Source organism: Astatotilapia calliptera, chromosome 15 (genome assembly GCF_900246225.1).
Source record: "Astatotilapia calliptera chromosome 15, fAstCal1.2, whole genome shotgun sequence".
Lineage (NCBI taxonomy): Eukaryota > Metazoa > Chordata > Actinopteri > Cichliformes > Cichlidae > Astatotilapia > Astatotilapia calliptera.
The window spans coordinates 20,650,126-20,673,725 of record NC_039316.1 but is presented as its reverse complement, the minus strand read 5'-3'; the positions used below and the strand labels follow the sequence as shown (position 1 = coordinate 20,673,725).

Here is a 23,600-nt window from a genome sequence, read left to right as displayed (position 1 = left end):
CAGCGGACAAAAGCGACTGACGTCAGCTCTTAAAGGTTACCATAAACCTCCCTTGGTGAAAAACACAGCAGATCCAGCCCGATTCCAAAAAAACACAGTGTTTACCCCAAACTTCTGTTCATTAAAGCCAAACCTCAAAACACAAAGGTTATCCCTGACTTTAATTACAGAAAATCAACACAAAACTCAAATCACCCCACATACCCGCATTTCAGAGGTCACACCTGTGACGCAGTGCCTTGATGGAAACAGTATGACAGATATAAAGATGAAAAGGAAGACTTCATCACTACGCAAGCAAATTTGTCCTTACAATGCAGTCAACAACCGGTTGTTGGAGAATAGTAAATTTGGTAAAACTACTTGATTTTCAGATAAAAGACCAGACCTTTCTTTAGCTCGTCCATTAGTTTCTGTAGCTCTAAAAAAATACCTGTCTTCTTAGAAAGAACATGGTTTCCTGTTCCCATCTAACAATAAATGTGATAGCTGAAATTCTTAACAGTTCTGCTGGCATTTAACATAATTTCCAACAAGCCCTCACCACTGCTATGTTTTAAGAGTCTCGTGGGAGCTGTACCTGGTTTATACAGTTATTCTTTAGGTAACAATTCAGGTTCTTGAAAAAATGTCTAATTGTATTCATTATTGTGAGAGTAATCGCTCAGTTATCTGCATTACTATGTAGAATAGAGAGGTAAGCAATACGATTTTAATAAGGAAAACTGGTCCCAGTGGTGAGCAAAGGAGGGACAGCATTCACAGAAATGCAATTTGGAAACCAGCAGCCATCATGTGATAGAGATTTATCTTCAGATTGAACAGAAAATCTTGCTCTGGCTACAAAAAAATAGCCATTGCTCCAACTCACTGAAAGGTCCCCAAATTGTAATAATAATGACATGTAAATCTGGACCATAAATCTGGTAACTGTAATAATCCAGGATTGGATAAAGTCTGCCCAGAATTATGTGTGAAGGTGCCAGTATAGTATATGAAGGGATCACTGATATGCTGAAAGGCTACTGCGATGGCCTGGGTTTAAGTTTCCCCCGGGCCAGTTCCTGCTAGTAACCTTTGTGTATTTTTGACATATTTTGATAATGTGAATTGTAATTACACAAAAAAAAATCTACAATATGATTTAAGATTTTACATCTTAACGTCTGGGAACTTTAGTTCAATGAGCCAGAGTTTGCCCACTTGCAGAATAGCTTCCTGAATTGCAAATATGGTTTCTCACAAATGACCCCGAGTTAGCCTAAATGCTACTGGTATGAATCCCCTAACACACAGACAACCTGGCTTTCAACCAGTCAAAGGAGGCTAACATCTGAAACCTCTTTTTAAAATGCACCCAGAATATTCTGCACAATTTTGGCTGAACCTTAGTGACAGCCATCTGTCTGTCTGTTTGTATTTCTGTCTGTTCAGCTATTTGTCTCTCTGCATCATCCGGCCCAGGCTTGCCCCACGATGCTAAAATTATTCGGGCTGTCCCCGTGGACGCTCCAGATATGTGCTTGTTTCACAGAAGCCTCTTTGAGACATCAGGGGTATCCAGTTTAGTGTTACACAAGTAAACCATGCCAAAGCACACACATGCACAGTCACATAAAAAGTCTGTGATAAATAGCAGCATGACAGGACCAGGAGGGCAGAGCTGTCCATCACGGCTGACTGAGTCAGAATAACTGACAGGCTTCAATACGCAGGTCACTTTCACATGTAAAGACAAAAAAAAAATCAGACCGCATGTGCCCTCGGATGTGGGGTCTTAAGAGGAATGTAATCAAGGTTTTAAATAAGGAGTCTTTCCAAGACAAGATGAATTTTAAAATGAGTTCCCCAATTCTTAGTTAATTTCAGTCCAATTTGAGTAAAGTCTTTTTCTGCATCGTGCCAATTCCCCGATGCCTTTTATAGCAATTATAAAACAGCTCTTGTCCTTTTCCAGATGGGTTTCATCTGTGTGTGTTTACCCATGAGTTTCATTGTGTACCTGTGAGTTGTCATGGAAATGTGGGGGGAACATTTTGTAATAAGATCCTGTGAGGTGGGACACACTTATCAGCAACAGTCCAAGCTAAAGAAGTGACATGTTCAGCTTGTTTATTTAGAGCCACACCACCTTCCTGACTTCCTGCATCACAAAACCAAAAAAAAAAAGCATAGTAATCAAAAACAACCAAAGGTAATGCTACCATGAAAGCATTAAGCTTGAATAAGGTAAATTTCCAGCTCAGTTACTGGCATAGGAAGTGCTTTTCAGACTTAAATGACCCAATTTGGCTGCATTTTTGATCAATCGTTGTTAAATAATGAAACAGTATATGTGCTTTAATTCATTTAAGGTTATATTTAACAGATCTGCTAAGGACCAAATTATCTTTATTATGTCCTGATATGTAAAACCTTTGATTTTAAAGAGGGTGTACTTTCTTTTTACTATGATTGAACAATTAACATAATTAATATTATGTTTTTAATGTGTCTGCAGTATAAAGAATTGTGTTGTGGTCACTGTGATAAAGACACGTAACAGTGGACTAAAAAAAACTTCCATTAAAAACAAGTATTGAAAAGTCTTATGTGTGTATTATAAGTTAAGTGGAGACGATTCAGTCTGATATCTTCTAAAACATGAAAGTTATGGCACTTTCAGCTTTGAGGGTATTTAAATTTTTTACACTTCTACAGATTCAAATCTACTGAGAAGTAGTTTGTTAAGAGACTCTTACCTTCTCTTCCCCTGTGCTGACAAGAGGAGAAGCTGCCAGGCTGACTCTGTGTGTGCTTGTGTCACTCAGTCAGCCAGTGGTTCGTTAACTAATTAGTAAGCTCGTTTATCTCATTAGGCTCTGATTGATCTGCCAGCTGATGGACTGGCAACTGAGCGCCCCTGTGTGTGTCTGTTGTACGTCAGACGGAGCGTGCTAATCGATATTAACAACACTGTGAAGAGTTTAATTGTTACGCAACCTCATTATCTGGCAGCGACTGCACAGAGGGGAAGGATTCCTGTGTTACACCAATGTCAGCAGAAGGGCAGACTTCCTGTTACTGGCAGGAAATTAGGTCAGGTAGCACGACTAGCTGGCTGCCGGATGATATCTGAATGCCAGGATGCACACCAACACACATTTACATGGGCAGTTGGTATTAGTGTGTTCCACTGGAAGAGTGGCAATGTGTAGGACTTTTGCTTAGTATTAATCATTTAAAGAACAAGCTAGTCACCATGAAACTTTATCAAACAAAAACTGAACATCCTTTGAATCTCACTCCTCAAAAGTGGGTCCTTACCGTACAATATAGAGCACCCACAGGTGACTGTTGTTGCTTTTTGGTGCTATATATTAAAAATAATAATAATTAAACTCAAATTAATGCAATTGAATTATTGATGAGTAATCCCAGTCCCTTGAAAATGACAATAAAAAAGTAAATAGTTTCTCATGTACTTCAGTATCCCCGATTGCCAAAACCTGCGAGAACAAGGGCATCAAAGGTTAACTTTCATATTGTTGTTAAATTCGTAGCTAAAACAATACGTCTCGCGTCATTTTCACTTTACTATTACTCCTTTTTTTCTACCTTTTACACTTTCAAATGTGCGCACAACAACACAGCAATTTTCTTTTCTGCCTTTGTGACTTCCTTTGTACCTTTTCTGTCATGTATGTCGATTCTCCCAACACAACATTTCTGTCTCAGTTTTTTCTGAATTTATTTTTGGCTTTTGCCTTTTTTAAATAGCAACAATTATAGAGAAGACAGGAAGGTGGGGGGAGAGAGAGTGGGAGGCTGACATACAGGAAAGGGTTCAGCCTACAGGTCCTGCGCTACACCAAGTGAGCTATGTGGCACCTGGTTGTCTCAGAATTTGATAGATTTTCTTTGTGTAGAGATTAGATGCTATGAACGAGTTTGTTTTTCCATTTTAGCTGCTTCTGTTTGCCAGACTCACTATGACTTACTTCCTCCCAGAAGTGAAAGAATGGAAAGAAACAAATAAATGTGCAGCATAGCCAGCTGACGAGTCACCGGCTACTTCCCGACAAATACAAATTTAAGACAAGTTGTTTACCACCAAAGTACAGATTCTGGCAACCCAGAAAACTTAAAGCATGTCAGGAAAGCTTAATTAAGGTGGCGTGGAATGTTTTTATTTTGTTGTTTTTCCTATAAGAGGGAATGCCACACATTCCCACCTGGCAGCTGCCAGTATAACCACAGCTTTGCTCAACTGGGAGCTCTAGCGGGGCAGGCTTTTGACCTTAGAGTGTAAAGCTTGACTGGCTGCTGCTGCTGATCTTTACAGAACTGAAAATAGAGTCAAATGAAATAGCTAAGTGGCCTGATCTGTGGTATGTTAGCAGCAGTGCTGGGATCTTAATGGGAAAACATTGCTCTTTCTTAATAAATCAGTCTGCACCACATTTCCTGTTTAATGCCATTTCTTAACTCTGTACATGTCAACCACACGCGTTCACTACTTCCAAGAAAAATAAACCTACAACATTGGTTTTACGCTGATGCAATGTAGAGGAAAAGCAGTCATACTTTCATGCATTTGTCAACCTGACAGTTATTACAATGCTGCAGTCACAGAAAAAAAGCAGAGCTCTACATGAATATTACAGGCAAAAAAGGGAAATCAAAAGCCCTGAAAGTGAACTTACACCCATCCACCGAATCAACAATTATTAGTGACTTTCTTTCTTTTGCATTCTGTTTATTTTGTAGCCTTTTTTTAACTTGCTCGTGTGAACTCTGCTCCAAAGCATTAAAATTCCCACAAGACTTGAAGGCAGCATGAGGCAAGTGAGTTCATGCTTTTGAGGAAACAAATAAAAATGTGGTGAAAGGGGCAGTTTTAACATCAGATTCCATTTAATTGTCACAGACAGTAAACCTCAGTTCTGAACTGCATTATGGGAAATGTAGGACATTTCAGGACAAAATAAAAGGCCAGATATCTCAGACCCTTCTAGATTAAATTATGGCAGTTCCTTTCTTGATCTGTCCCTCATGAGTCAGTCAAGTTTTAGTTCTCAAGTTTCCCTTTCATGAGGATAATCTGAACAATAATCTTGAGCAACCGTTCAAGACAAATCTTTGGTAGTAAAGCACCTGAAGCAGTACAAGTCAGCAAAAAAAGCTGACCTTGTTTGACAGCGACATCTAATGAAATGTCTGCAGTCCTTCCCTCCGTTATTTTCTGTATCCTGAGTGTGCAGCCAGCAGGGGCATTCCTGATGAAGTGCATCGATGAGGTGAACCCAGGTAGAAAGCCATTAACCTTCATTGATCCTCTTAGTCTACTTAGATCAATGGCAGAGGAGGAAATGGAGAAGAGAGAGAAGTACAGGAGTCACAGGACCAGCTTTCAAACTCTACTCTGGTAAGATGACACTGATAAAAAAAAAAAAAAACATATAAGCAGCTCAGTATCAAAACAGTCCTTTCATACTGAGCTGTAATATACTTTGGAGATTCACACACACACAGACTGACACACACACTCTTTTAGTTGTGACTGCCCGTTCACCTTTAGCTTTCCCTGTGACGTAACAACTCAGGGAGGGCAAGGGCAGGCCACATTGCACAAATCTGGCTTACCTTATGTACACACCCACTCACACATACACAGACACACAAAGACACACGCTCACAGCTTTCTGCATTGCCATTGCACCATTCAGCATCAAATATGCATCAAATTATATAAGAGAGCCTCTTATGTAACAGACTCTATCCCCTTCTCTACCCCAGCATGTGTGTGTGTCTGTGTGTGTGTGTGTTTTCACGCTGAGGTCTATGGCTAATGAAGCCATCTTTGCAGGGGCAAAACACAGAAACGGAGGGCAGAAAGGAGGAGGAGGAGGAGGAGAGCAGAGCTAAATATAACTCTTCTGGCCCTGAGCAGCATCTGAGAAACAGGAAGAAAGGAGCAGAGGGAAGATGTAGAGACGAAAAATGATCGCAGTGGAGATAAGAGGCGAGAAAAGACAAATTCTACATAAAGTTGAAGATTTAAAGATACAGAACAAAATAACTGTTTTCCAACAATCTTTCAATATTGTTTTGTATACGTGCACCTGACTGCTTTCCAGTAATTCCCCAACCTACTGCTCTAGACCCAACCTGCTTCTCTAAACAAAACTCTCTCCAAACAAAGTCTATTCTTTCGTTGTGACCACATGTCATCAGAGGGGGTTATTTTGTACGTTTCCACTTTCCCTCAAGTGCAGGTCAGGACAAACCTTGAGACTCACTCAAAGTGGACAAACTACACGTAAACACTTGGTTGTTTTTGACTATCGGGCAAGAACAGGAACCGTGGAGTCATTAGACCAAAAATAACTTGTTGATATGTGTTGATATGCCCAAAGTCAACAGGGCAGGTGGGAAACCTTCAGTTTCTCTAGAATTCTTCAGCTCAGATCATCAAGCAGCCTTCCTTTCATCGCATACTCACACCGCCTAAGAAAAGCATCACCACACACACACAGACAGAAACACTTACAGCATCGCAGTCTCCCGCCACATACTGTAGCAGCCTCTCTGCCCGCCGCTGGAATCCACAGCTCTGACATTTCTGCCCGCCACAAGCTCAACTGGAAACCTTTAACAGCCTGAGGTCAGCCTGAGAGAGAGATGGAGATAAATTACAGTGTTTGGTTTGGTGAGGAGGCCAGAAACAGTGACTGGGTTCATGAGCAGCAACTTCGTCCCTGTACGTGCCTTTATATGTACATGTTCATGTGCAAATGCATGTCAGGGTGTATGCATGTATTTATGATGTGCTGATTTTATGTAATGTGCATGTTTTTTTTTCAGTTATTTCCCTAAATCCTCCACAAATAAAGCAGCCAAATAAAGACACACTCACAGGCAACTATGTTAGGTACATAGACTCCCCCATTTGTTAACGTAAATGTCTAACCTGCAATAAAATGGCAGCAGCTCAATACCTTTGGGCATGTAGACACGGTCAAGTTGAACTGCAGAAGTCCAAACTGAGCATCGGAATGAGGAAGAAACGGTGATTTAAGTGACTTTGGAAGTGGAATGGCTGTTGGTGGCAAACCTGCTGGTCTGTATTTCACAAACTGCTGAACTACTCAATTTCCCTGCACAACCTTCTCTAGTGTTCACAGAGAACGGCCCGAAAGAGTGAAAATAATCAGTGAGCTGCTTCGTGCTGACAGGAAGGCAAATCAATTTCTGCCACAATATTCGGATGGTAGGGTCAGAATTTGGTGTAAACAACATGAAAGCATCGATCCATCCTGTATTGTATCAACAAATCAGAGTGGTGGTGGTGGTGGTGGTGTAATGATGTGGAGAATATTTGGTTTGAATATAGTTGGGCGTCCTTTAAATGCCACAGCCTGAGTATTGTTCCCGACCATATCTGTCCATTTATAGCCACATCGTACCCGTCTTCTGATGCCACAAAGCTCAAATCATCTCAAACTGGTTTTTGAACATGAGAATGAGCTCGCTAGACTCAAACAGCCTCCGCAGTAACTAGATCTCAATCCAATAGAGCAACTTTGGGATGAGAACGAACGGGAAATCTGTGATGATATCACTTTGGACCAAATCCTTATTATTAAGTCATAAAGCATTAAGGTGGATCTGACGGCAAAAGGGGGTTCAACCAGGTGAGTATAGTAGTCCAGTATGTGAATTTACATTATGGCACCTTCCCACATTAATACATGACATCGGTTCCTTGTCTTGTGCTGCTAATTAACATGTTCTAAGTGAGCACCAGCCACACAAAAATGTACTGTGTATTGTGAATGTGGGCCTCCATTTAAATTAGATTCACTATTCTAGGATTTCAGATTATATTATTAGTCTTAGTTAATTATTCATGGCTTTGTGTGGTTTTTCCTCAACAGACTACCTCACTGTTGTTTGTCCAGCATACTGTTTAAGGCTCTAGAGTTACAGGATCAGCAGGATGTGCTGGTATCCATGACTTAAATGTTCACTCTTTGGTGAGGTTTATTCACATTTACTGCATTCTTTCATTTTTGATTTTAAGTGTGTCGCATTTTCTTGTTCTTACTTACATTTTTAACTAAGCTAACCAGGAGAAGTATTAAGATATCAAACTGACTTAATGGTCCTAAATGCAGATAAATCACCTCTCCGTCTTCACTGAATTAAAAATTGACACAGCTTAGCTTATACGCCTATATTCACGAATGTGAAACACCTGAAAATATCCCCTAACTCTAATACTTCCCCATAATGTGCTTTACGTTCATGCCAACAATCACACTTTCTGTAGGAACGTCACTATATTTACATTTTTTTTGAAAAACAGGACTTATCTGAACATATTTGCATAGATATTTCTGGCCCTCAGTTGAATGTCTCTGTGTTTAATATCCAGTGGGAATTAGAGAGATGAAGGACAAATTTTACTGATGACACTAAGGTAGTCCAACGCGAAATCGCACGCATGCACACACAAGATGCCTGACAGCTGCTTCTGATCATCCTATGTAGTTTAAGTTCAGAGAGAGGTCTAATATCACCCAGCTGTCAGACAAATCCTGTCACTGACACCGTTTGTGCGTCTGAGTGTGGAAAACACATTAGACACAGATACGTTCAAAACTAACAGTGGAGATATCTGAGCGTCTTTTAATTTCGCCTCGTGCCTCGTCACTTAAAAGCCTGAAACTGAAAAGAGAGCCTGGAGAGAGACCTTACCACTGACAGCCGAAAAGAAAAAGGAGGATCTGTTTTGGATTTTTGGGTTTCTGTTGGTGCATTAGGATGAAAGAGGAGCTGAGGGGAAAGAGGAAAAGAAAGGACAAGGGAGGAAAAGTTAGTCAGAGAATGAGGGAAAACAAGAGGAGAAGCGAGGGGAAAGAGAGCAGATTAAAGGGAAAGGAGCTGGAAGCAAGAAGTTGAAAAGAGAGAAGGGGGAAAACAGGAGATGGGGGAGAAAAGGAGAAAAAATAGAGGAGGAGGAAAGGAGGAAGAAAAGAGAGAGGAGCACATCACAGGGGAGACAAACAGGAGACCAACGAGTTGAGACAGGACAAGAACAGAGGAGAGGAGATGAGAAGAGAGTGGGGAGGAGAGGAGAGGGAGGAGAGGAAAGGGTGATGAAAGGGAGGAGAGGACTGCATCCAGAGACAGATAGACAGAGCTTTGAAGAGGCGGAGGAGGAGGTGGCAGAGGAGGAGGGGGGATAGACTGGGATCAGAGTGAGTGATGGATGAAACAGAAGGCAAAAGGACTGAGTGGTTGAAAGAAGGGAGACGCCTGGATGGAGGGATGGACGGGTTGTGGAAAAAACAGTGAGCGAACCACTCAGAGTGATGAAAGGAGAAAAGGAGCTGGACAACAAGAGGGGAGAAGCTGAAATGTGAAGGGAGAGAGAAAAGAAGTACCGTATTTCCCGGACTACAAAGCGCACCTAAATATTAGCCGCACAAGCTAAAATCAGGGGAAAATCCTGTTTTGTACATACATTAGCCGCACCTGACCAAAAGCCGCAGGTGTTTCAATGTTGACTTATCATATGTAAGAGAATATGCACAAAGCGAATTGTCAGGAAAGAGATGGCTGTTTGGAGACATCACTTTTATTAATATTTTGAAAAACAAGTTATGGGTACATATTTGCACATGTAGTACATAACAGTAGCCTACAGCACACCAGAAAAATAGATTCGGCCTACCTTTTAGGCTGAGGTGCAGTGACACGGCTTTAACAAGAAGAAAAGTCAGTCATTCACCACCATCTTTCTCTTCTTCCTGCGCACTAAAACCACCAAAGTCCTCTTCTCCAGTGTCGGATACAAACAGGCTCAGGATGGCTTCGTCATCCACTCTTCTTCTCTCTTTCGTTGTCACTTTCAAAACCAAAGAAATCCTCATTGTCAGTGTCAGAGTCGAACACCCTCAGAAGGGCCGTGGCGGTGTCCTCCTCTCCATCATGCAGCAGTCCAGCCCTTCGAAATCCGTTGGTGATCGTGGATGTTTTCACACTTTTCCACGCTGTCAGAATCCACCGGTGGAGTTGGGCATAACTTGCTTTTTGGGCATAACTTGCAAGTTTATCGCCGCTCATCATCCACGCCTCCCGCTGAATGCGTAGCGCTACTTTGAAGTTTGTTTTTCGCGCTACTTCGTACGGCACTACGTTGCCTGGCGGACGGACATGTGACTAACATACCACTCTTGAACCCCGATCCTTCCGCCAGGCAACGTAGTGCCGTACAACAGCGGAACACACAAAACAAATCGTCTTACGATATGACAAAAATCATGGAAAATCCATAGAAAAGCCGCACCTGACTAAAAGCCGCAGGGTTCAAAGCTTGTGCAAAAAGTAGCGGCTTATAGCCCGACATTTACGGTAGTTCTGTTTTTTCGAGAAGTCTGACACGTTTTAGTTACATTTTCTGTAAAAATGTGCACAAAACTTTAGTCGGAAAAGGGAAATTTGCAGTATAGTTTATAAAAGCAGGCGGACAAAAACACAGTCTGGGAGTTTGTGGTAAAGTGGAGGGCTCTGTACAGCATTGGCGGTAATAGGATGTGACAATTTTGCATAAACATATGCAAAATATTCCGACTTCTTTTAGAACTTAAACCTTAGTGAGGAAAAGTTAGACACAGACCATGTGGATTTATCGTCAAACAGTAATGAGTAGCGTGCACACAAGAGGGAACATTTAAATTTAGCTGTCGTGCCATGTCCATCTATCCATCCATTCCCATAACCGCTTATCTAACTTAAGGCGACCGACAGGGTGGATTTCTCCCAGCTGGACAGGTCACAAGTGCAACACTGGGCTCAGAAAAATGCCCGGTTACAACACAGCGTCTGCTTTGACATGATAAAAAAAATGTCGCACTTTGCTCTGAAATGAAACACAGCTGTTGTCAGAAATGCGTCTGAGAAAGTCATCGCCATACATGTGAGAAAGAGTTAATCAGTTATCCCTGAACATCATGGCAACAAACTCCACCTGTTTACTGACAACATTTTACTCTAATGCTGATGCTGTGGTGTGTTCAGGGTAAAGAGAGAGTGAGGGTGGAGAGTGCTGGGAGAGCAGCTGACATGGAGGTGAGTGACACATAAGAGCAAATATTGATAGTTAAAGGGGAAAAAACAGCAATATATTACAAAACACTATTAGAGATTATTGTCTTACACAGTATTTTGGAATTGGATTTCATATTTTGACTTATTACTGCACTCAGACCCAACGCAGTCTGATTAGTAAGATGTGTGTAAGTCACTAAATTCCATCTTGTATTATCTCAATAATCTACTGATTGTCTAAAACATAGCAACACACAGGAAGTGTTAGCTAGACTTGAGAAAATCTCCACATGGCAGTGTTAACTGTGACATTATGTTATAAATACTAATACTAATCTCAAAATGTATATATCTATTAAAACATGATCTAGAATCTATTAACATGTGTGGCTATTCTTCATGCACTCTATGCATGTGAATATAATCTGAATAAAGACCAATTCACACTTTTGCCTCCACAGTATTGTTTTAAACTCAACAGTAACTCATGAATTACTAATCAGTCAAGACCTCACATTATGTCAAACACTGATTGCTGGAATATTTCATCTTTAGTGGGGATAGTGTTGCCAATACGGATTATCATTTTACACATGTAAAGACATATAGATATCCACATATAGCTTTCATTTGTAGGTGGAAATGATAAATAAATCCACCAGGATTAAGCTGTTTTCTTAACTCAGCAGTTTCTGTCATATTTCAGGCCTGTTTATAGAACAAAATGATTAGCTTTGGGTCTGATTTTAATGAGGGTGGTCTCTCCCTATGCAGCTACTCTCAAAAAAGCCAGAAATGGTTTTGAAGGTTGTCAAACTACATCTTTATTGATATATACCTAGTTCGTCATTAAGGGTAGAGGGGAGGTCGTCAGATGTTGTTTTCATGGGGGTAGATAAAGAAGGTAGTCAGAAATGCACAAAAGAAATGAACAGTATTAAACAGGCCAATATCAATAGTAGGTTCAATGTGTTACATTTCTAGGGAAGCAGACGCCAGGTTTCAGTGTATGATTTCAGAGAGGTTTGTGGTTATGACTTAGCTACGGCGTAACGTTCCTGCTGAATCATAAATCCCCTGTAAGCAGGCCATGTGTGGTAGCTCTGCTACTATTAGTGTGAATGTGCATGCAAATGCATTTTTGTTAACATTATATCTAGCCTGTTTAGTCTTTGCAAATAAATAGCCATGCTACATTTAAACTTGGTACCAGGAATATTGATAATATTCTATGGCACTGCAGGAAACCACAGTAACTGTTGCTATAAACTGCTGCTCAGCTTTAGTCTTGTATGAGTGACTTGTGTTGTTGTTGTTGGATAGTCTTTATATAACATCCAGAGAAAGTGTGAGTTTTTAAAATGCCTGGAGACTAATGTTCTTTATTTTAGTTTCACAATGATGGAAGTTTATCCCATGAAGGTTTGAAAGGGTGTTAAGAGATAAAATAAAAAATAAAAAAAGGGGGTAGTTTTTTTGTGAACCTGAAGAGGAACATTTAATCTGTTTACTGGAATTAAATTGTGAAGAAAGAACTTATTTGAGCCTCTTCTTGGTTTGTTTTTTCTCTTTGTTATTACTTCAAGTGGTGCCTTGCTGATAGGCATTTTAAGATGTGAAAAGGGGACACTTGTTTTACCAAGACTTAACCAGTAATTATACATAGAAACATACATACCTCCATAGTTAAACACTTATGTCTGCTTTGAAGACATCAAAAACATTCAGCTGGAGCATATTTTCAGGTCGTGCCAGATTTACTTCGTCTTTGAAGCACTAATTCTTAGCCTGCCAGAGAGCTAACCATCGTTAGCATGTGCTAATCCCCCATCACTTGACATGCGAGAGGTGCGAGAGGTGCTAGCCAGCTGTGCTAGCTTTTAAGCTTTAATACTCTGAGAGTGAGTGAGTGAGCTAGCGTTGAGCTAATCGGTCTTAATGCCATGCATATGGAGATGGCTAGCTACTATAGCAGCAGCTAATCCTAGTGGCTACAGGAACAACCTCAATCCCTTCACTTTTAAAGAATATGTCAATTTTAGCAACTACGGCATAAGATTAAGATTAAAGCAGGGGAATAAAAATAGTGCAAAGGAAAGACAAGAGATGGTAGGAGAGAAGATTGGGCATGTTATTTTGAAAGCATGCACTTGCTCATGTTCATTTCTAAGGTTTATTTATAATAATTATGTCTGAACAAAAGTGCAGAGATAAATATTATTTTATACAAAGGAAGCTTAAAGACAAAAGATGGAGATGCAAAAGAAATAAGGACTCAAAAGGAAAACAAATGAGGAAGTGAGAGAGACGACCTATTCTAAGCTAATCTTTCTGGGTTAAAGAGCAGCTAAATTACCAGTTTGAGACAAACACCAGAGGGTCTTTAGTGTGCCGAGTTACAGTGTGAGGACAGGAAATGATGTCATGCTGGTGTGGGCACAGAAGTATCTCAGTAGCTCTTATCTTTAAGTGCATGTGTGCGCCTCTACAAGTGCTTCACACTGAAGCACCTGCTGCTCGCTTTCTCTCCCTCAGTCTCTGAAATCACAGCCTTCAGACGGACCCCTCCTCCTCCTCTTCCATTTCCTCCCGCTCCTCCTCCTTCCGTCCGTCACATGTTATAAGCCGGAGAGGCAGTGCACTGACATGGGCCACAATCTCTCTATTGCTCTCTGTGTTTCAGGCAGGAAGCCACCAAGTGGCACAGCAGAGGCGAGCCACCTGTTCCTCCCTGGCAGAGGAGATCATGGAGGGATGAAAAGATGAAGGAGGGGGTAGAGAAGCAAAAAGGAAGAGCGGAGGGATGGAGGAAAGGGGTGCAAGAGCAGAGGAAGATGGAAGGGAGGAGTAACAAATTACAGATCATTATAAACAATTTAGAATAAAGGAACAAAAAAGGAAAAAAGAAACCAGGCAGAGAGGTAAAGAAAGGCAAAGGTAGAGAAAATGTTAAGAAGATAGAAGGGCAGCATAGTGAGGAACTGAAGGAGAAGGGGCGAAAGGGGAAACTGAGGACAGAGCAAGGGAAAGATGGAGCCATCAGGATAAGAGAAACTGGATGGATAGTAGGAGAAAAAAGAAACTGGCTGAAGGTAAGAAAGCAGAGAGATTGATGGTAAGGCAAAGGGATGAAAGGAGTTAAAAGGGAAAATGAAAGATTACAAAAAATCAACTGGAAGCAGAGACGGAGCGAAAGGATGTTGGAAGTGACAGGAGGCGACTCGAGGTGGAGAAAGCAGGGGACGCCTAATTACAATCCCTCCTCCCTCTCTCTTGACCTTGTCCTCTCTCCATTCATCACTCCAGCTCTTCCTCCCACAAACATCCTGTTATTTTTTCTGAACACCTCTTGAGCGGAGCAGTCGCCACGTCACTCTGCAGGCCACGAGTGATGCTTCGACTCGATGGCAAAAGAAAAGGAATCGTCCCTGACAGGGTTTAAACTGCACTCTGAAGGTCACCTTTGTGAATGAACAAATGACTTGTGTTGTGTTTACAGGAAGTTTAAAGATGCTTTCAGATTATAAACATGGCCAGTGACTGTACATATGTATTAGCACATATTCATAACACGATTTGATTGGTTAGTGGCAGCACGGGTGCAATAAAGCAGAACTTTTTTCAATTCTTTAACGCATACAAAGTGGAGCAGCAGGCATCATCCCATTCAAAGGATGAGTGGCAAGAAGGCGAAAGCCTGAAACCAGCATCTCTGAATGAATATGAAGAAAAATGCAAAACCTGTGCAGTGCTGGCAACCGCCTGTCCAAACTGGCGACGGAGATGAAGTGAAGACTGAAAGAAGGTGAAATAGTGTAAAACCACATGGATAGATTAATATATGCAGATATGCATGAACTAAATTTGATGGGTATAGTTTCTCTTTCTCTGACTCACACACGCACGCACGCACACACACACACACACACACACACACACATATATATAGAGCATGTACAGGAAATGTGCAGGCTGCAAGCGCAACAAAGCTGTCATTTGCATGAGGAACGATGCGGAAGCGAAACTGAGACTCTTTATTGTACCGCACTTTACTCAGACACACCACTATTACTCTCCCTGTCTCTATTTTTCTCTCTCTCTCTCTCTCCCTCACACACACACACACACACACACACACACACACACACACACACACACACACACACACTGCTTTCCATGCCATTTGAATGCACAAACAAAGAAGCCAGTGGACTTCTGGTTACATGGAGGAAATGGGAACCAAACTAACTGCTGTTGTCTCGGCAATATTCATATCCCACTAATGCTATTCAAATTCATCACTCTGTTATCTCACTCATGCCCTGCACATACACACACATACACACACGCACATGGATGAATGCACACACACGCACATCAGGAGGGCAACCACTCATAGTACACATAGTACACACGATCGTCAGTCTGCCCTCGACAAGTGTGTGTGTGTATCAGACTCACTCTCCAATGTGATGCTGTCAAGGGCACAGCTTGCATCCGCTGTACCAAGCTGTGGTCACCATGGTTACAGAACATACACTTCTTCCTCTTCACCTCCTCTTTTTTTTTACAGTCTTTATGAGAGCACAGTATTTTGTCATAGTGGACGGGTGTGTTTCTCTCACTTCCTTGTCTGCTTTAACCAATGACTCAACAGATGTGAAGCTTTCACTGGTTTGCTGTTCATTACTGGTTTATCTGCTTACTTCCCAACTCACCGTTTAGCATGGTGTCCATTTGGTTCTCTTTTTTTTTTATTAAAATTTTCCTTTTATTATTTCACCTCACTTTTGTGGACTTTTTCTAACTTGTTTATGTGGTCTTGTCAGACTAGGTAAAAAAGTGTGGCTAATATTAGCAGCACTGGTATCGGCGACCTTCATTTTTCGCATTTTACCGTCCTCACATCTGTGCAGAAGTTCATTGATTCATTGTACAACATAAAATCTTTACTTTCTGAATGGCTTGTCTGCCACTTTCCACCACAGAGAAATGGAGCAGGTTGCAGCCTTCTGTCAGGCCTGGAGTCCAGGCTAGTGGTAAGTAGTATCATGAAATGTCAGGAACAAAAGTTTATTTGTGTTGTAGATTAATAAAGCTAGCAGGGAATCAACAGCGGTTTAATTTGAAAACTGCTGCTCCAGTTTTGAGTACATTACCATCAACTTGTGCCAAGCAAACAATGACCCACTTTTAGTAATACGTGCATAGAAATGTTCTCAACCTGCGCAAAACATGAATGTGTCATGATCCTGGGTCCTTTTGACCCAGCGTTTTGTGTTTTCTCTTCGCGATTTTGGTTCTGTTCTTCCTCTGGTTAGTGTTTACTCTGTTCTGCCCGTGTGTTCCTGTATCTAGTCCGCGTTTCTTAGTTTGTGTCCTTTCATGTGTAAGTTCCTGTATTATTGTGAAGGTCTGTGTCTTATGTGAGTGTTTTCAGTTTGCCTCCCTAGTCTCGTCATGTTAATTACTCCCAGCTGTGTCCCCACCTGTATGTAATCCCCCTGTGTTCTCTGAGTGTATTTAAGTTGTGTCTTCTGTCATAGTAGTTGCTGGTTCGTCTGTGTTGTTTCCCCTCGGTCTCCCTGCGTCTCTTGCGTATTTCCCCGGACCTCCCTGCATCCTCGTTTCTGGTTTGTGTTATTAGCTTACCCAGTTTAGGTTTCCAGTTTCTTGTTTTTCCACCAGTGCTGTTTTGTGCCCACCGTTGTAAATAAATATTCACCTGCACCAGAGCTGCCGCCTTTTGGGTCCTTTTCTACAACTCCACATGGCTTGCCCCGCAAACCGTGACAGAACGAACCAGCCACCATGGACCCAGCGGCAGTCAATCCGTCCGAGGAGCTCCAGGATGACATCGGCTACAATGTGGAGATCCTCCTCGGGCTATGGCTGGAGAATCCTCCGTACGAGCTTCGCCGCGCCGTGGAAGGTCGGCTACAACGGCTCTTTTCCGGCCTGCCATGGCTACTAAATTCACTTCCTCTGACCATACAGGCTTTTCTCCGGCACACACCCCACCTTCTCTCAGCCACTCCTGCCTCGCTGCCCGACTCGCCGGATGCGATCTTGCCCGGCCCGTTGGAGCCGTCTGCAGGGAGGAAACGCCGATCGCGCCGCAAGCGCGCCACCCCACAGCTGGACGTTCGGACTTCTAATTCGCCGGCTGTGGTGAGTGAGGACTGCTTTCCATTTGCGGACTGTATGACTGTTCATTCAGGGGCGGTGTTCTGTGCGGCAGATGACTTTGTGAACAGCATATCACCTCCCCCGCAGCCACTCTCAGCTCAGTTAGCTCCCCCGCAGCCACTCTCAGCTCAGTTAGCTCCCGCGCAGCCACTCTCAGCCCAGTTAGCTCCCGCGCAGCCACTCTCAGCCCAGTTAGCTCCCCCGCAGCCAGTGCCACCCTCAGCTCCGTCTCCAGTGCCACCCTCAGCTCCGTCTCCAGTGCCACCCTCAGCTCCGTCTCCAGTGCCACCCTCAGCTCCGTCTCCAGTGCCACCCTCAGCTCAGTCTCCAGTGCCACCCTCAGCTCAGTCTCCAGTGGCTCCAGTGCCGCCTGTAGCGCAGGCCCCAGTGGCTCCAGTGCCGCCTGTAGCGCAGGCCCCAGTGGCTCCAGTGCCGCCTGTAGCGCAGGCCCCAGTGGCTCCAGTGCCGCCTGTAGCGCAGGCCCCAGTGGCTCCAGTGCCGCCTGTAGCGCAGGCCCCAGTGGCTCCAGTGCCGCCTGTAGCGCAGGCCCCAGTAGCTCTGGCTCCAGCATTACCGGTTCCACTCGTTCACTCCGTGCAGGGAGAAAGCCTAAGTCCTACTCAAGGTGCTTTTCATGGTTCAGCCGCCATTGGCACTGTTTGCCGCTCCAGGGCTTCCCCAGAGGCTAGGTCCCAGTCCTCAGCTGATTCTGGACCCCTGGAGTTTAAGCAGCCACCTGGGAAGTGCCCCGTGTCAGTGCTGTCTGAGCAGGGCCAGTGCTCAGCACAGCACCCATTTCCTTCATGTCTGCCAGTGGACTCCATGCCTGCTGGCTTTGTGATGGCTTCTGCTGGAGGGTCCAAGGGGCCCGTCCAGCCTTTGTCTCGTATCTCCGCTGGAGGGTCCGAGGGACTGCTCCGGCCTTCGTCTCGTGTCTCCGCTGGAGGGTCCGACGGACCGCTCCGGCCTTTGTTTGCTGTTTCAGCTGGGGGGCCCGAGGAGCCCGTCCAGCAGCCTTCCTCGTCAGCTGGTGGTTCCGGAGAACCACACCAGCCTCACGCCGCGGCAGCTGGAGGGCCCGAGGAGCCTGTCCAGCCGCCACCTGCGGCTGCCTCGTCGTCGCCTGGTCCGGCTTCATCCGAGTCTTCGTCGTCGCCTGGTCCGGCTTCATTCGAGTCTTCGTCCTCGCCTGGTCCAGCTTCAGCCTGTGCTTCGCCTGGTCCGGCCTCATCAGAGTCTTCATCCTCGTCTGGTCCGGCCTCATCAGAGTCTTCATCCTCGTCTGGTCCGGCCTCATCAGAGTCTTCTGCTACGCCTGGTCCTGCGGCCTCTGCTTCTGCTACGCCTGGTCCTGCGGCCTCTGCTTCTGCCACGCCTGGTCCTGCGGCTGTTATGCCGCCGCCCAAGCCTCGTTCTGCACCTCGATATCGCCGGCCATTTTCCGGGCCACCTGCTGGACGTCACCGCCATCGGGGTCGGCCCCCTGAACTGCTCCGTGGTCTCCTTCGTCGCCGCCGCTGCCTTCCGCACGGCCGGCCCCCGGACCGCCATGGCCGCCGTTGCCTTCCGCACGGCCGGCCCCCGGACCGCCATCGCCTGAGTGGCCGCCGCTGCCTTCCGCACGGCCGGCCTCCCGAACTGTATCCACGTCGCCGCCGTTGCCGTCCGCATGGTCGGCCCCCCGAACTGTTTTGGACTCCTGTGCTGTCGGCCCCCTGGCCGGCCCCCCGAACTGTTTTGGACTCCTGTGCTGTTGGCCCCCTGGCCGGCCCCCTGAACTGTTTTGGACTCCTGTGCTGTCGGCCCCCTGAACTCTTCTGTTTTGGACTCTGTTTTTTCCTGTGTTCTGGTGTGCTTCGTTTCTTTTGGTTTTGGGCTCGTTTTTTGTTTTTGTCTTTTGGCCTTCTGGTGCTCCGGTTTTGTTTTGCTTCGAGCCCTCCTTCCTGGGCCCCCGCCGCCTGCCCTGGTCGGGTTGTTTTCTGTTTTTTCTGGCTGTTTTGTTTCTTGTTGGGCTGTCTGGAGCCAGCCTTTGAGGGGGGGGTACTGTCATGATCCTGGGTCCTTTTGACCCAGCGTTTTGTGTTTTCTCTTCGCGATTTTGGTTCTGTTCTTCCTCTGGTTAGTGTTTACTCTGTTCTGCCCGTGTGTTCCTGTATCTAGTCCGCATTTCTTAGTTTGTGTCCTTTCATGTGTAAGTTCCTGTTTTATTGTGAAGGTCTGTGTCTTATGTGAGTGTTTTCAGTTTGCCTCCCTAGTCTCGTCATGTTAATTACTCCCAGCTGTGTCCCCACCTGTATGTAATCCCCCTGTGTTCTCTGAGTGTATTTAAGTTGTGTCTTCTGTCATAGTAGTTGCTGGTTCGTCTGTGTTTCCCCTCGGTCTCCCTGCGTCTCTTGCGTATTTCCCCGGACCTCCCTGCATCCTCGTTTCTGGTTTGTGTTATTAGCTTACCCAGTTTAGGTTTCCGGTTTCTTGTTTTTCCACCAGTGCTGTTTTGTGCCCACCGTTGTAAATAAATATTCACCTGCACCAGAGCTGCCGCCTTTTGGGTCCTTTTCTACAACTCCACACGGCTTGCCCCGCAAACCGTGACAGAATGAGCACATAAAATCACCACCAGATTTATGACGTATACATACCAGCCGGTTTTGCTCTTGCCACTGTGTTTATGTTGATATATCGGAGTCATCCTAAATCAACGGGCTTGTGCTCACTGTCTGCAATCTGCAGGATAAACTCCAGCTGAAGAAAATTAAATAATAATGTCTGAGGTGCAAGGGGGAAAGGGGGCAGCTGTCCAAAGTGTTTCCATGGAAGTGATGACCTTTAAAAAACTAAAAACTGATTTCCTCATTCATTTGTTTTTCTTGTTTTTATTACCAAAAACGTGTATTTGTAAATGCTGGACATTAAAATAGGAAGAAAAAACAAAGAAGGTAGAGACAACATAGATCCCACAGCCTAACATACAAAAAAGGCCATGTGTAAAAGCCATATAGCTACAAAATCGACACAATTTTAGGTTTGTGTAAACATTCACAGAAATGAAAAGCTAGCTTTATGCCAAATGAAGCTACTGCACAATGTGGAAGAAATCTAAAAAGAGAGAACTGCCCTCCAGTTCTCACAGTACCATCCCCTTTTTTCACCTCTTTATATCAACTAAGTCGCCAGTGACTCATAGAGGTGGGGAGAATTTTAGGGTTAAGCTACTGTCTCTTTTTTATGGAATTTTTACCTGTTTAGAAAACCTACACATAAAAGCTTTTAAAACTAAATCTGCCAAGCTAACATCATTCTACATTTTTCTTCTTCAACAAAACCCAACCCCTGACCTTAAACCGGGGAGAACCTTAGCTCAGGTGGCCTGGTGGATATTAAGAGGTTAAGTTGTTAATTGCATCAACATTACCCCTCCAAAATCTAAGAAATACTTTTTTGTGCTTTGTGCCACTTGCATTCAGTTTCTTTCACAGAAATTCGCGCACACAAGAAAACGGACATGCACGAAGACGCTGTCAGAACAGCTTGTAACTGTCTAGTGCAGCCGTTGACATTTGTCACCTTCGATATCCTCAAAAACCACCTGACACGCACAAGCACACGCAGACATCATATGCATTTTTGAGTGCACCCTGTGCAAGCACTGACGCACATCCTGTGCATGTCTTCTGCTCTGTGTTTGTTTGCATGAGTGTGTAACCTGGTGTGTGCAGAAATGACACAGTGTGAAGTTTAAAGGCCCACACGTTTATGCTTTGAGGTGCAGATAGTAATCTCTGCTTTACATGATCTATTTCTGTGCACGGTCCGCCTCAACCACACACACACACACACACACAGAAACAAAGACTCGTGGGTGACAACACATACAGTTATAGAAGAAAGCATGATGTGAGAGCCAGCGGGAGATAGAAAAGAGAAAGACGGAGGATTTTTGGATTACATAGTTCATCTCATCCTTGATACCAAGCCGCCTGTTTCACAGGAAGAGGAAGTGACACCGCTGACTCTCTCTCTCTCACACACACACACACACACACACACACACACACACACACAGTTTCTTCTGCTATCCATCATATTTGCAACCAACACACATTTGAAAAGCAAAGAACGCAAAAGCCCAGTCCCTAATCTTCAGCCACACACTTCTTCCATCCATCATTTTTAGTGTAATCTTCACCGCAGCAGTCACTTCACGAGTCCTCCTTCATGAATTATCCTCCATCTGTTTATAGTCACTGCTGCATCAGTATTTTTCTTCCAGCACAAGCACTATTCTTGCACAGCTCCTTTACTCTACTACTCCGCTGCTTTGAATTCAAATGCAAAACATTTGTCCTTGGTGATCATTGTCAGGGGATGCTAGTGCTTATGACTGTTTTCTGTGTCTTGACCATTAACCTTCCCATTATTACTGGAAAAGGGGATTATATCAACTACATTAAAACATTAATGGCCCACAAAAAAAATCATTTTCGACCTGACTTGCATATTAATTTTAATACAAAGCAGCTGTACAAGGTCGGGAATAAGATCTGCATTCAGTCTTTTGATGCTACAAAGCACATCATCTTTTTTTTTTCACACAGTAGTAGTGCGTTGAGGGAATGAATGCATTGTTCATCTGTGTTTTTCTAGTTTCTTGCACTATATGAGGCCGTGGAGGATGTTATTTAGAGGGTAAGCCAAGAATATCGCATAAAAAATTATGTCAAGATTTCTATTTGATTAAGAGAAAATCATAAGATTACACACTCGCTTTAAGATTTTTAAAAACTCAGCATCATGTTTCTTTGTGATCGTGGCATCAACTAGCAGAAAACTAATGTGTCATGTTCAGCATTGGGAAGTTATGTGTAGTACTTGTACTTTCCCTTCTTTAAAAAACCCCAACATGCTAAGTTTATGCTTCCTACGTCAGCGTCTTACAAGACAGATTAAGAATCTCTTTTGTTAGCATGTTCTGGTTTGACTTCCTGATAAAATAAAAGATCATTGGCAAGGACCACAACCTCAAACGGGTTATACAATGCTTACTGATAGGGAATGGTAGATGGATTTTAGGCCTCAGTTAAAGCCTTACACTGAGGTTTGGGGAAGGCGTCGCAGAGGATCAGTGGTGCTTCCCAAGCCAGGCAGATCCCTGTGGTACCAATGACGACAATAAACAGGCACACGAAGCGGGAAGGCATTTATATCCTGTACATAGCTTGTACTCACTACAGCCTGTACATACTTATAGTTATAGAATATTCACAACATACTTCATACCGTGTACATTATAACATACCATAATAGACCCATTTCTGTAATATACTCACATATCTATATTATTGCTAATATATATTGTAATATATCTATATCACTAAGCACTTCTGGATGGATGCAAACTGCATTTCGTTGCCCTGTACCTGTGCATGTGCAATGACAATAAAGTTGAATTCTATTCTATTCTATTCTATTATAGACATACAACTGGAAGAGGGGTTTATGAGATCTTGCTCCTGAATTTTGGATAAATTATCCCCAATTGAAAAGAAATGAGTAACGTGAACGAACGATCTGACAGCTTCCAATAACACTGAATTACCGGAGACATTAGCATGACAGTTGTTGTCCCACTGCTTCACCTAAACAGCCAGTCATCTGCTTTAGCTGCTTCAGGAAATATATTGCCAGGGGAGCATAATTACTCTTTATCATAGTAAACTTATAGAGCACCTCATTTTCCTCTTATTTGGTGTTCACAACACCATCTATTCAGCACATTGGTGGGATGAACCAGAAACATTGACCACGTCAATAAAACCTGAAAATTTAACGACTGTGCTCTTAATCTAGCTGGGCCTTTAACTAGTTTCCAGGATGGTTGCTGAGTGGGCAAGACTGCTATTATTATTATTATTATCTTAACAACACGTGTGCTGACTTATTTTTTTTCTTTACTTTGAATTTAGGAGACTTAAAGTGATAATTACTGTCAGCTGAAAACTATTGAAAAATTGTGTAATATTGAGAATTGTTTGGCTTTGCAAATATGACATTTTCAAAATTAAACAAGAAGGATAAAATTAATGCCAAAGTTTTTTTTTCTTGCATTCAAAATTTGTGATTATATTTATTGAGTAGTAATGATTTGTTTAATTCTGTACAACAATTAATTCTCAAGATCCTTGCAAAACGTTTCGGTATTAAACTGTATAAGAAGCCATGCAAAAGACATTTGTTATTTTCTTGTGTTTAGTCTTAGAAAAAGTATATTTGTCCTCAACAACTGGCATGAACAATTTTCTGGTACACACACACAC

General features: G+C 43.3%; 1 protein-coding gene across 3 annotated transcripts in view; it reads right to left on the bottom strand.

Annotated features, from left to right (window-relative positions):
- The window catches only part of hivep2a (HIVEP zinc finger 2a), a 122,501-nt gene that overhangs the window by 84,689 nt on the left and 14,212 nt on the right, over positions 1-23,600 (bottom strand). The window contains exons 3-4 of one of the 3 annotated variants that reach the window (XM_026142554.1): positions 6,533-6,652; positions 5,170-5,324 (exon numbers count right to left, since the gene is read on the bottom strand). The exons of 1 other annotated variant lie outside the window; for it this stretch is intronic. The gene's annotated coding sequence lies outside the window, so the exon portion shown is untranslated. The remainder of the gene's footprint in view (positions 1-5,169; positions 5,325-6,532; positions 6,653-23,600) is intronic. One more of the 3 variants, XM_026142552.1, reaches the window with a different exon arrangement.